The sequence below is a fragment of the Atta colombica genome, unplaced genomic scaffold (genome assembly GCF_001594045.1).
Source record: "Atta colombica isolate Treedump-2 unplaced genomic scaffold, Acol1.0 scaffold47, whole genome shotgun sequence".
NCBI classification, from domain to species: domain Eukaryota; kingdom Metazoa; phylum Arthropoda; class Insecta; order Hymenoptera; family Formicidae; genus Atta; species Atta colombica.
Genome location: NW_017259536.1, coordinates 3,352,362 through 3,361,747, shown reverse-complemented (window position 1 = coordinate 3,361,747; position 9,386 = coordinate 3,352,362). Strand labels below are relative to the sequence as shown.

At 28.0% G+C, this 9,386-nt stretch overlaps 1 protein-coding gene across 1 annotated transcript in view; it reads left to right on the top strand.

Annotated features, from left to right (window-relative positions):
* The first annotated feature begins 3,296 nt into the window (after positions 1-3,296).
* LOC108691533 (myosuppressin) overlaps positions 3,297-9,386 on the top strand; it is an 18,994-nt gene continuing 12,904 nt past the window's right edge. The window contains exon 1 of the mRNA XM_018199312.1: positions 3,297-3,705. The gene's annotated coding sequence lies outside the window, so the exon portion shown is untranslated. The remainder of the gene's footprint in view (positions 3,706-9,386) is intronic.

Sequence of the window (9,386 nt, the reverse complement as noted above, 5' to 3'; positions counted from 1 at the left end):
TATATATGTATATATATACATGTATATGGAAAATTCGGCGTGACTGAAACTCTCTTCCATTTAATCAGATAGAAAACACGTACACTAGACAGATTTGTCTGGAAAAATTAATAAAAAATGTAGCGTATACTTCGATTGGTTCAATCAGTACATGTTCTGTTATACACATGTTCTTTATTTAGGTTTAATCCTTATGAGCTTTCTACAATATGCCATTACCTAAGTTTTAAGTCTTAAGCCGTAAGAAATTGATCAATCACAGTCGAATGTGAGAAGAATAATCGATCATGATTGGTTAATTTCTTATGGCTTAAGGTAATGACTTGTTGCAGAGAGTCTATTAATTGACGAGAACACAGATTCTTGCATAAGGCATAAAAAAATCAATAGTTTTTTAATTATTTCAAGGAAAGGAAAGAAAGTAAGGCTTTGATTGATTCATTTTCTTATGTATTATGTATCATGCATTATGCAAAATGTCTAATTTAATACATGATTGATTTTCCGAGTTTTCTTTAATTATTACACACAATGTGTCATTCGTGTCCCGAATTATTTTCATCACTTTAACAAATATACAAAAATTATTAAGCGATTTTTACATGTTTTAACATCTTTAAGTATTTAAAAATTATGTACTTAAAAATTTGTATGTAAATGTTATAATAATTACTTGATGCTCCTACTTTTTCAAAAAAAAAAAAGAGAAATGTGCAAAAAACGAATGACCCAATCGTGTATACTAAGGAATGTAAATAGAATCTAAACAAAAACATATGTACGATGATTGAATTAATAAAAATTTGCGTTACATAATATAATTTTATCCATTTCTCACGAGATAAGTCCATGGGTATTTTTTAATTGATTCATGTTCTGTTCCATGATTTGTTTGCTGTTTATATTGTTTGCTTTCTTCTCAGTGAGAAATGATAATGGAATCGACGTCGATTTGATATCGATTTCACTGTCATTTCACTGGGAGTTTTGTTCGTTTTACGAAATTTCTATTTTGCGCTTTGATCATATTTTCATTATTGATATTATAGCGGCAGTTTTATTGATGTCTTATCTTTTGCATGTAAATTTTTTTCATTCGTGTTTAATTATTTGAGTTATCGTAAATTGATCTTGTGTTTTATGCAATTAAATTATTATTATTATTACATATGAATTGATTCCGATAAAAAAGAAGAGTTTCTAAGTTTTTTTAATGTAACTATATATATTGTTAATACGTTGATAATTTTAAAGTTAAATTTATGATTACGGAGATGTCGCTCTTATCGGCATTTCCATTTTAGAGATATATAGTATGTATAGGACGAGAGGCAACGAAGAACTTCCAAGTTTATGTGGGAGAATCTGTCGCCTATAGTTCAATGAAAAATCCCTAATCGCGTCATTCGTATCGCACCTGACGCCTTACAATGCTCAGGATTAAATCTGTATTAATACAATTCTATCAATAACTATTAACAATTAAACCTATACACACGATTTATTTTTGCTGGATTGTTCGCGTTTCAATAAATTGCTAAAACTACATCACATAGAATTTTTAGTAATTCTATATAAATCCAGCAAGAAAAAATGCAGTGTGTGTTGTAAACTTTACTTATTACATTCAGCATTTATCATATTAAGCTAATGCAAATAGGCTATTTATTTAATACAGGCTATTTATTTATTATATATTTGTATATGTATACTTTAATGTACATAATGCAATTAGATCTCGTTAAGACTCCTAAAAATTAAGCAATCATCACTATTTGATGACAGCCCTTTATAAGACTGGTTATCTATTTTTAGAATTAAATGAATTCCACATATTTTGTCATATCTTAAAAAAACTTGAAAGTTTCTTTAGATTCTCATCTTATTATTAAAAATTAACATGCTTTTTTTTTCTATTGATAAATATTTGAATTGCAAGAAATTGTGATAAGAAACAAAGTTGTAGAAAATAAGAGTCTTATGCAATAAAATAGACCCGTACACAATTATGTAAATATTATTAAAATCTTTTCTGAAATGAATGCGCTTATTATTAAAAGGAGCTTTTTACAGAAGTCTTTTGAAAGAAAATTACACAAAAGCACAAAATATGTACGTTATCTTTCTGCTAAGATAAATAAAACATGAGCAGACATATGAAAAGTTATTTCGAGAAAAATTTCCGTCATCTTATGGATACAAGAGTAGAGTTCCACGTGTGTGTGACCGCATAAATTACATACTATTTACTACACATTCTGTACACACATAAATTACCCACTATTTTATTACTACTGTACATTCCATCTAAATTTATAGACAAATAAAACAATACATATTACCAATATGAGATAATGACATAAACTCTACGTCAAATAATTATATAACGTTGTATAAAGACTGACATAGAAACTAAAATGCTTTGCATAAAAGCAGAACATCAAGTCATTATAATATGATATCAGAATGACTCCAAAATATTTACGATTCATTTTAACGTCATTTGACGCCAATCTGGTTTCTGATTATCATGTCTTGTTTTGTTTTTGATATAATACGGCAGTTAATTAATTTTTTACATTTTTTTCAAAATTTTCGAAATTAAGGAAATTAATTAAAAATTTCGTTGAAAAATTATAATAATAAATATTAAAAAATTATATTACAGCTGCGAATATAACATAAATTATAAAAGATGACCTTTTACATAATTCGGATTAATAAATGTAGGTATCATAATTAATTCAGTACGTGATAATTAATAATAATATACAAGTGTATTCTATTACTATATTATATATAATTTCCATGTGACTTATTTTATTTATCGAATGTAATTTATTAACTATATCTACATATCATTGTCATTATTTCCATTATTACATCATATGTTGTATTTTATGTAGAAAAATCGAACCGTCTCGTATTTCTTAAGTATCCCCATACAAGTATCACCTTGTACATGTTTGCATGCACGTTGCCTCACGTCTTCCAGGTTCCGTGAAAGCAACAAGTTCAACTACGATCGGGATCACGTTTCTTCGCCACATTACCTTACATAAATATGTCTTTTCGTACTAATAAAACTTTTATTTCGTGCGTATTGTATGAGAATGTGTGTCGCATCTCAACCCCGCGTGCGTCCTGGGTACGGCAAGGAAGGTGAAGGATGGCGAGAGAGGGTAAGTTACGCGTCGACGTATGATTTCTCTGGCGCCCCATGAAACGCGCATGGCAGTTGGAACAGCGCGTATTTAAGGGCTGATCTCCGGCTGTTCTCGCCACTGTCACACGGTTCTCGTCCGGGCCTCACGCTGATCACCCCACGCGACACTTGTCTTTGCAACCCTTTGTCCTTCTTCATCGAGCCATCGTCCACATTCACGTTCGCGATACGTCGACGGTGATCTCCGTTTTCTTCTCGTTCACCCTCCATCTCGCGCGTTACATCGCGAGACATCCCGCGATTCTCCGCACCATCCCATCGCCTTTCCGTACGGACGTCTGTCCAAGTCACCAAGCCAGAACTTCGGGGATCAAATTCGGGGATATCACATCCCTCGTGCAAATTCGCGGTCCCATTCAGACTGACTCGAAGTCTACCGGTGCAATAAAGGGGGTGAACAAGCGCGACGAAGTTGTAAGCCTCTTTTGCTGACTATCTGCTCTCAACGATCATCTTCTTTGCTATCTTCACGCTTTCAGGTTGGTACTGTCCCGAATGTTTAAATCTAATGGGCTTTCTATATATAATAAGCATTACCTAAACTTTAAGTCTTAAGCCGTAAGAAATTGATCAATCATAATCAAATGTGAGAAGAATAATCAATTAAAGCTGAGGTAATGTCTTATTGTAAAAAGCTATCATAATTTTAACTCGCTTACGCGCGCGCAAAGTGAAAGACTATATTAAAAAAAAAAAAAAATCATGCGGTATGATTCAGATTTGCGTTTTTAAAACACTCAAAGTTAAACACATGCAAAGTTATTATATAATTAATATCTTTTTAACAGAATCTTCTTTAAATTCATAAATGAATTAAATTCGAATCTAATGAGATTTGTTCAGATCTTTATGTCAATGTTAAATGTTAACGTAGATTTGTTAATACGGTTATCTATAAAATTATAATTTATAGGATGGTATACACAGTTATAATATTATGTAAATATAATTAATATGTAAATAAAATATTTTTATATCTAAAGCTTTGATATTTGATATGATAATTGAGAGATTGTGTCTCACTCTGCATAAAAGTACGCATCTATTCTGCCACGTCTGCAAAATTTAAAAAAGTTTATATAAAAATATGAGTTTATAACGAAAATGTGTTGTTAAAAATTCTTCGATATTTCTATTTTGCTTCTATAAAATAGAAACTTATACAAAACTTCGTTGTAACTATGTGCAATTCAATATTTCCTGATATGGGGACAAGTTTTTATATTTAGTTTTAGAAATCGGACCCACAATCTATTCTTTTTTCTAGAAATAACTCTTGCACACCCACGAAGAATATAACTTCATTAGGGATTGAAATGTTAAAGTGACTTTGAAGCAATTGAGCAAACGTAATTCGTTTCAATGCAGATGTTTTTCTTTTTCAATGGTTGCGTTCATTCGATTTACGAGCAAACATCCGTTTATTATTTATTATTGACGTAGTAACACGTACGTGTTTGAAGGCAAAGTACGATCTTGTGTTACATTTATATAAAAATAAAAATAAATATATAATTTTTCTACTAAATTCCAATTTTTAACTAATATATAGAAAATTCTTAGTTGTGTAATGAAATGTAGAAAATTATCGTTATTATTGACAGTAGTATTTATTAGCTTTTTTTTGCTTACTAAGAATACGTTTTCCTTTGACATTTTTCGAAAATTCTTATTGAGGCAATGAATTTATTTCACAAACAGAATTTATTTCACAAGTGAAGATAATAAACAGTGTATTTTATATATGGATCAAACATTTTACGTAAACATCATTTTAGGTGTATATTGTATCATCTATATACAAATCGAATCCTTTATTTATATAATTATTAAATAACTACATTTTACATTATATAGAATTTCTTAAAATTAAGAAAAATAGAAATATATTCCTCCAAAAATTCCAATTTTCAATGGTAAAGATATCTTTGAAGTACTAATAAATTATTCTTAAATTACAAGAAAACAAGAACGAAAAACTTTTTTATGAATTAAATTTGAAAAGAACAAGTGTAAGATTATTTGGTGCTCAATATGAAGTACATTTTAACTTTTAATTAGAAATTTAATTACGATACAAGATGCCGAAGTTCGAAAAGTTGTGATAAATTGTGATCTTCTCGTTAAAGAAAAATTGATTTCGAATTTTTTAAGATGAAACGCTGTGCATACAATTTTACAATTTCAAGATTCTATACATCTATCATGTATCGATAACATGTAAAACATTATCACACAGATGTGAGGGCACACCTAATCTTTCAGAGGAATTCAATTTCAAAATTTGATGTCTTAAGCTTACATTCGAATAAAGCGAATGAAATTGATGACGAACGTTTTATTTGACTATTTAGTAACGTGAGAGTTCATCTACTTTTGAAATGTCAAACTCGAAAATTGATGTCTTGAGACATATATAGGATAAAACGCTGTTGAATGCCGTTTCTCAATACAGTCGTGATAAATGAGTTTAAAATTATCTTGCGGTTCGACGCGTAAATAATTAATGCAAAATATCAATAAATTAACGTAAATTCATATTTGTAAATGTAAATCTATTATAATCAAAATTGCCATAAGATTAAAAATCAAAGAAATCAGAGAAATATCAGGGAAATTAAGAAAAAGTTAGGGAATTTTACAAAAATTCTGGAAAATTAAAATTCTTTAAAGAAGTTTAATGTACGTATATCATATCTATTTTGGAATACTATCAACTTAATAATTAAAATTGCAAACAGTATAAAGTGATTAATTAGTTATTAATAGTAATTGACATTGCTATGTTAAACTAATTTTTCAATCAAATATTTAATAGTTTTCCAAATCAATGGCAAAAATACAAAAAAAATTCAAAATATTATTGAAATTAGGAAAAATCATGAAAGTTTGTCTGGAAATTAGGGAAAAGTTGTGGAACCTTAGGATGAGGAATTTGTGCCTGAATTACTTCAATTACGTTATATGGGATAAAAAAAGACATTATATACGTCGATCATTACGAGAGACTGATTGTTCGTTCCTCGATTTGCGTTTTATCATCCTTAAAACGATAAATGTTCTGCAATACGCGTGGAATGAACATAACAGTTGGATTACAAATTGCATACCGGTATTGATTTAATCAATTCTCTCTGTACGTATTACTATTTCTGTATTACGTTGTATTACTATCTCGCGTAATAATATACAAGCTCCATCTGTATAAACGAGATATAATACGGCAATTACAAATATCACTCTCATTAGCATTCAATTAACGTAGGCCCTTAATTAATTATGTGCGCGATTCAACATTCTTATCTTTTCTTTTTATTTGTTAGTCTTTAATTTCATCTTTTTTCAGCGCGTTAATTGGAATCACCGCAAAGATATTACCGCAAAGATAAAAGGAAATAAAAAGGAAAAATTGCAAATTAATTACTATTTTAATAAAACAGCTTTGCGGAGAAACAATTATACACATTTTCTATATTCTTTTTAGCGTAAGTTAATTTTTTCAAAGCTTTCATTACTTATCATAGAATAGATAAGAGAAACGAATTTCGAAAATCTTATAAAAGCTGTTCGCTTCAAATATATTATAGAATCTTTTCTTTTTTGCTTCCATAAATGATATTATATATTGTATCTTCTCAACCAATCTTTAGAAATTTAATATTGGCTAATATTAAAAGACAATAATTAATTATTTTTAATATTCAAAGCTGTTCTTGAATACTTTTCATTACTTCAAATAAGTGATTAATTACTATCTTTTAGTAATAAATCGGCTAGTATTAATTTTCATTGCGTAAACGATGTTCCAAGTGATTTTTCAAATTATGAATATGATGAATATTTTAAAAAGAAGTGAGTATGGATGCGCCATTCTGCTCCTAAAAAAACTTATGGGAGTGAGAGAAGATATCCGTGAAAATCCGGCAGTGAACGTTATTTTTTCGTTGCAACGGATAGGTATTAAAAATCGAGCGCGAACACAAATGACACTCGTTTACACGCAATGCATATTTGTCATATAAATAAGTAAAATGATTTTTTCGTGTTTCTCGACTATTTTTACAAGTAAAATATATATATATAAAACGAAAAATTTTTTATTTAGTGTTATCTTAGAATAAAATGACAAATCGCTCTGCCGAAAAGGTATTACGATTTCTTTTTGTTCTTCTCTTACAATGTCATTCCGTATTTTTATATTTACGAAAGTGTGAAATGAGATAATTGTGAACTATAGATTTAAATAAAAAATGAATTTTTGAAAATTAAATATCAATTTTTCATACGAATACTTATTTTTATAAATTTCGTAATTATAAGACTTCATGTCTCGAACTTAAGCATTTAAATTTAAAAAAAATTTAAGCATTAAAGATTGTTATAGGCTTTATTTCTAGTTCCGATCGTTATAAGCTTTAAATTCTTAGTTGTATTCATATATACGGTTGTAATAAATCATTTATTATTAAAAAAATTTAATATTAATTTATAAATTAATATTAAATATATTTAATTTTTTTAATTAAAATATGTACCTTAAATATGTACCTTTCTTTTCCATTTTTAATGATTAGATTTTGTTGATTTGTTCAAAAGTTACAAATTTTTAAACATATCACTACTCGCATTTTGGTATATATATATATATATTTGCAAAAATAAAATATTTAAACAAATAGAATTTTTAAAATTATGTAAAAATTTTTTATTTAGAATATTTAGGAAACTACATGAATTTTTTAAATCATTTAATTCATTAAAAAAACACGTCAGACATTATAACGACCTCCGTGTACACTTAATGCGTACAAAAAACGGTGTATACGGTGAGGATTAAATTGGCCAGTATTAGACTTCTGCATAAAGGAAGGCTTTTAATTATTGTACATATATTACGGATCTCTTGTCATATATTATGGAATTTTAAACGATATCTCATAAAAAGCTAGTCTTCAGACTTAAAGCTCGCGGAAATTTATTCTCATTTAAGTAAATACTGAAAATTACGCTCTTTCCGCTTTACAGCTTTAAAATGGCTCAACAGGAGTAAATCCGGGAGTGACCTTATTATATATACTGAGACTCTTTGATATTTCGAAAGCACGTGGAAAGTTCGCAGCTAATATTGCGCGTGTAAATAGGCAAAAGTTTTTAAGTTATATGGACTTCTTGCAATAAGTTATCTCTCTTATAGAAATTTGATATTAATAGTGACGAATTTATCACTTTACAATTAAATTTTACAATTAAAAATATTCTTTTGATATTATTATTGATATTAAAAATATTATTAACAGTATTTTTAATATTCAAAATAAGTGATTAATCGGTCAGTACTAGTATTAAATTTCTATAAGGATAAGTTTTAAGAAATTAATCAATTATATTCGGTTATTCTTCTCACATTCACAGAGAAAAATATTTGTCTGGAGAGAGTTCTGTTTACATTTATTGCTTTATTGAAACAAATTTCATTTTAAATAAAACATATTTTGTTTAATAAGAAAAATATAGTTTTAATGTAAATAATCTTAATTTAAACATTCACTTGATTGGACTATTCCATACATAAACAAATTTGTTTAATTTAAGAAGCCTTTTCTCTGTATTCGACTGTGTTTTCAATTTCTACAAGATTACTTTAATCTTACTAAGATTTAAAGCTTAGGTAATGACTTAGAAATGACTTTAGAAATTATTAAAGTTTACGAAATTTATAACACTAAGGGAAGCACAGTCTTGCAAGATGCATAAGAAAATGAACCAATCAAAATTTATATCATTTCCTTCCTTTCCATGAAATAAGAGACTCTGATTTTCTTACGCTTTATGCGTTATGCAAAGATCTAAGCGCCGGCCTTATATAATTTTCCGGAAGCAAACATGATGCCGAATGTACTAATCTCTTTCGGCTCGGAAGAATTGCGCAGACAGAACGGATGAATCCTGCATTTGATATTAATAGTGATGAATTTATCACTTATTTTACAATTATAATTAAAATATTAAAAAATTTTTTTTTATAAATAAACTTTTTATTTATTTAAATTTCTTTAAATTATTATAATATTATAAAGTATTTTTCAAGCCGTTCAATTTTTATTCAAAATTTTTTTTCTATCTCTTACAATTTCGATAATATTTGCTTAAAGAAAAAATC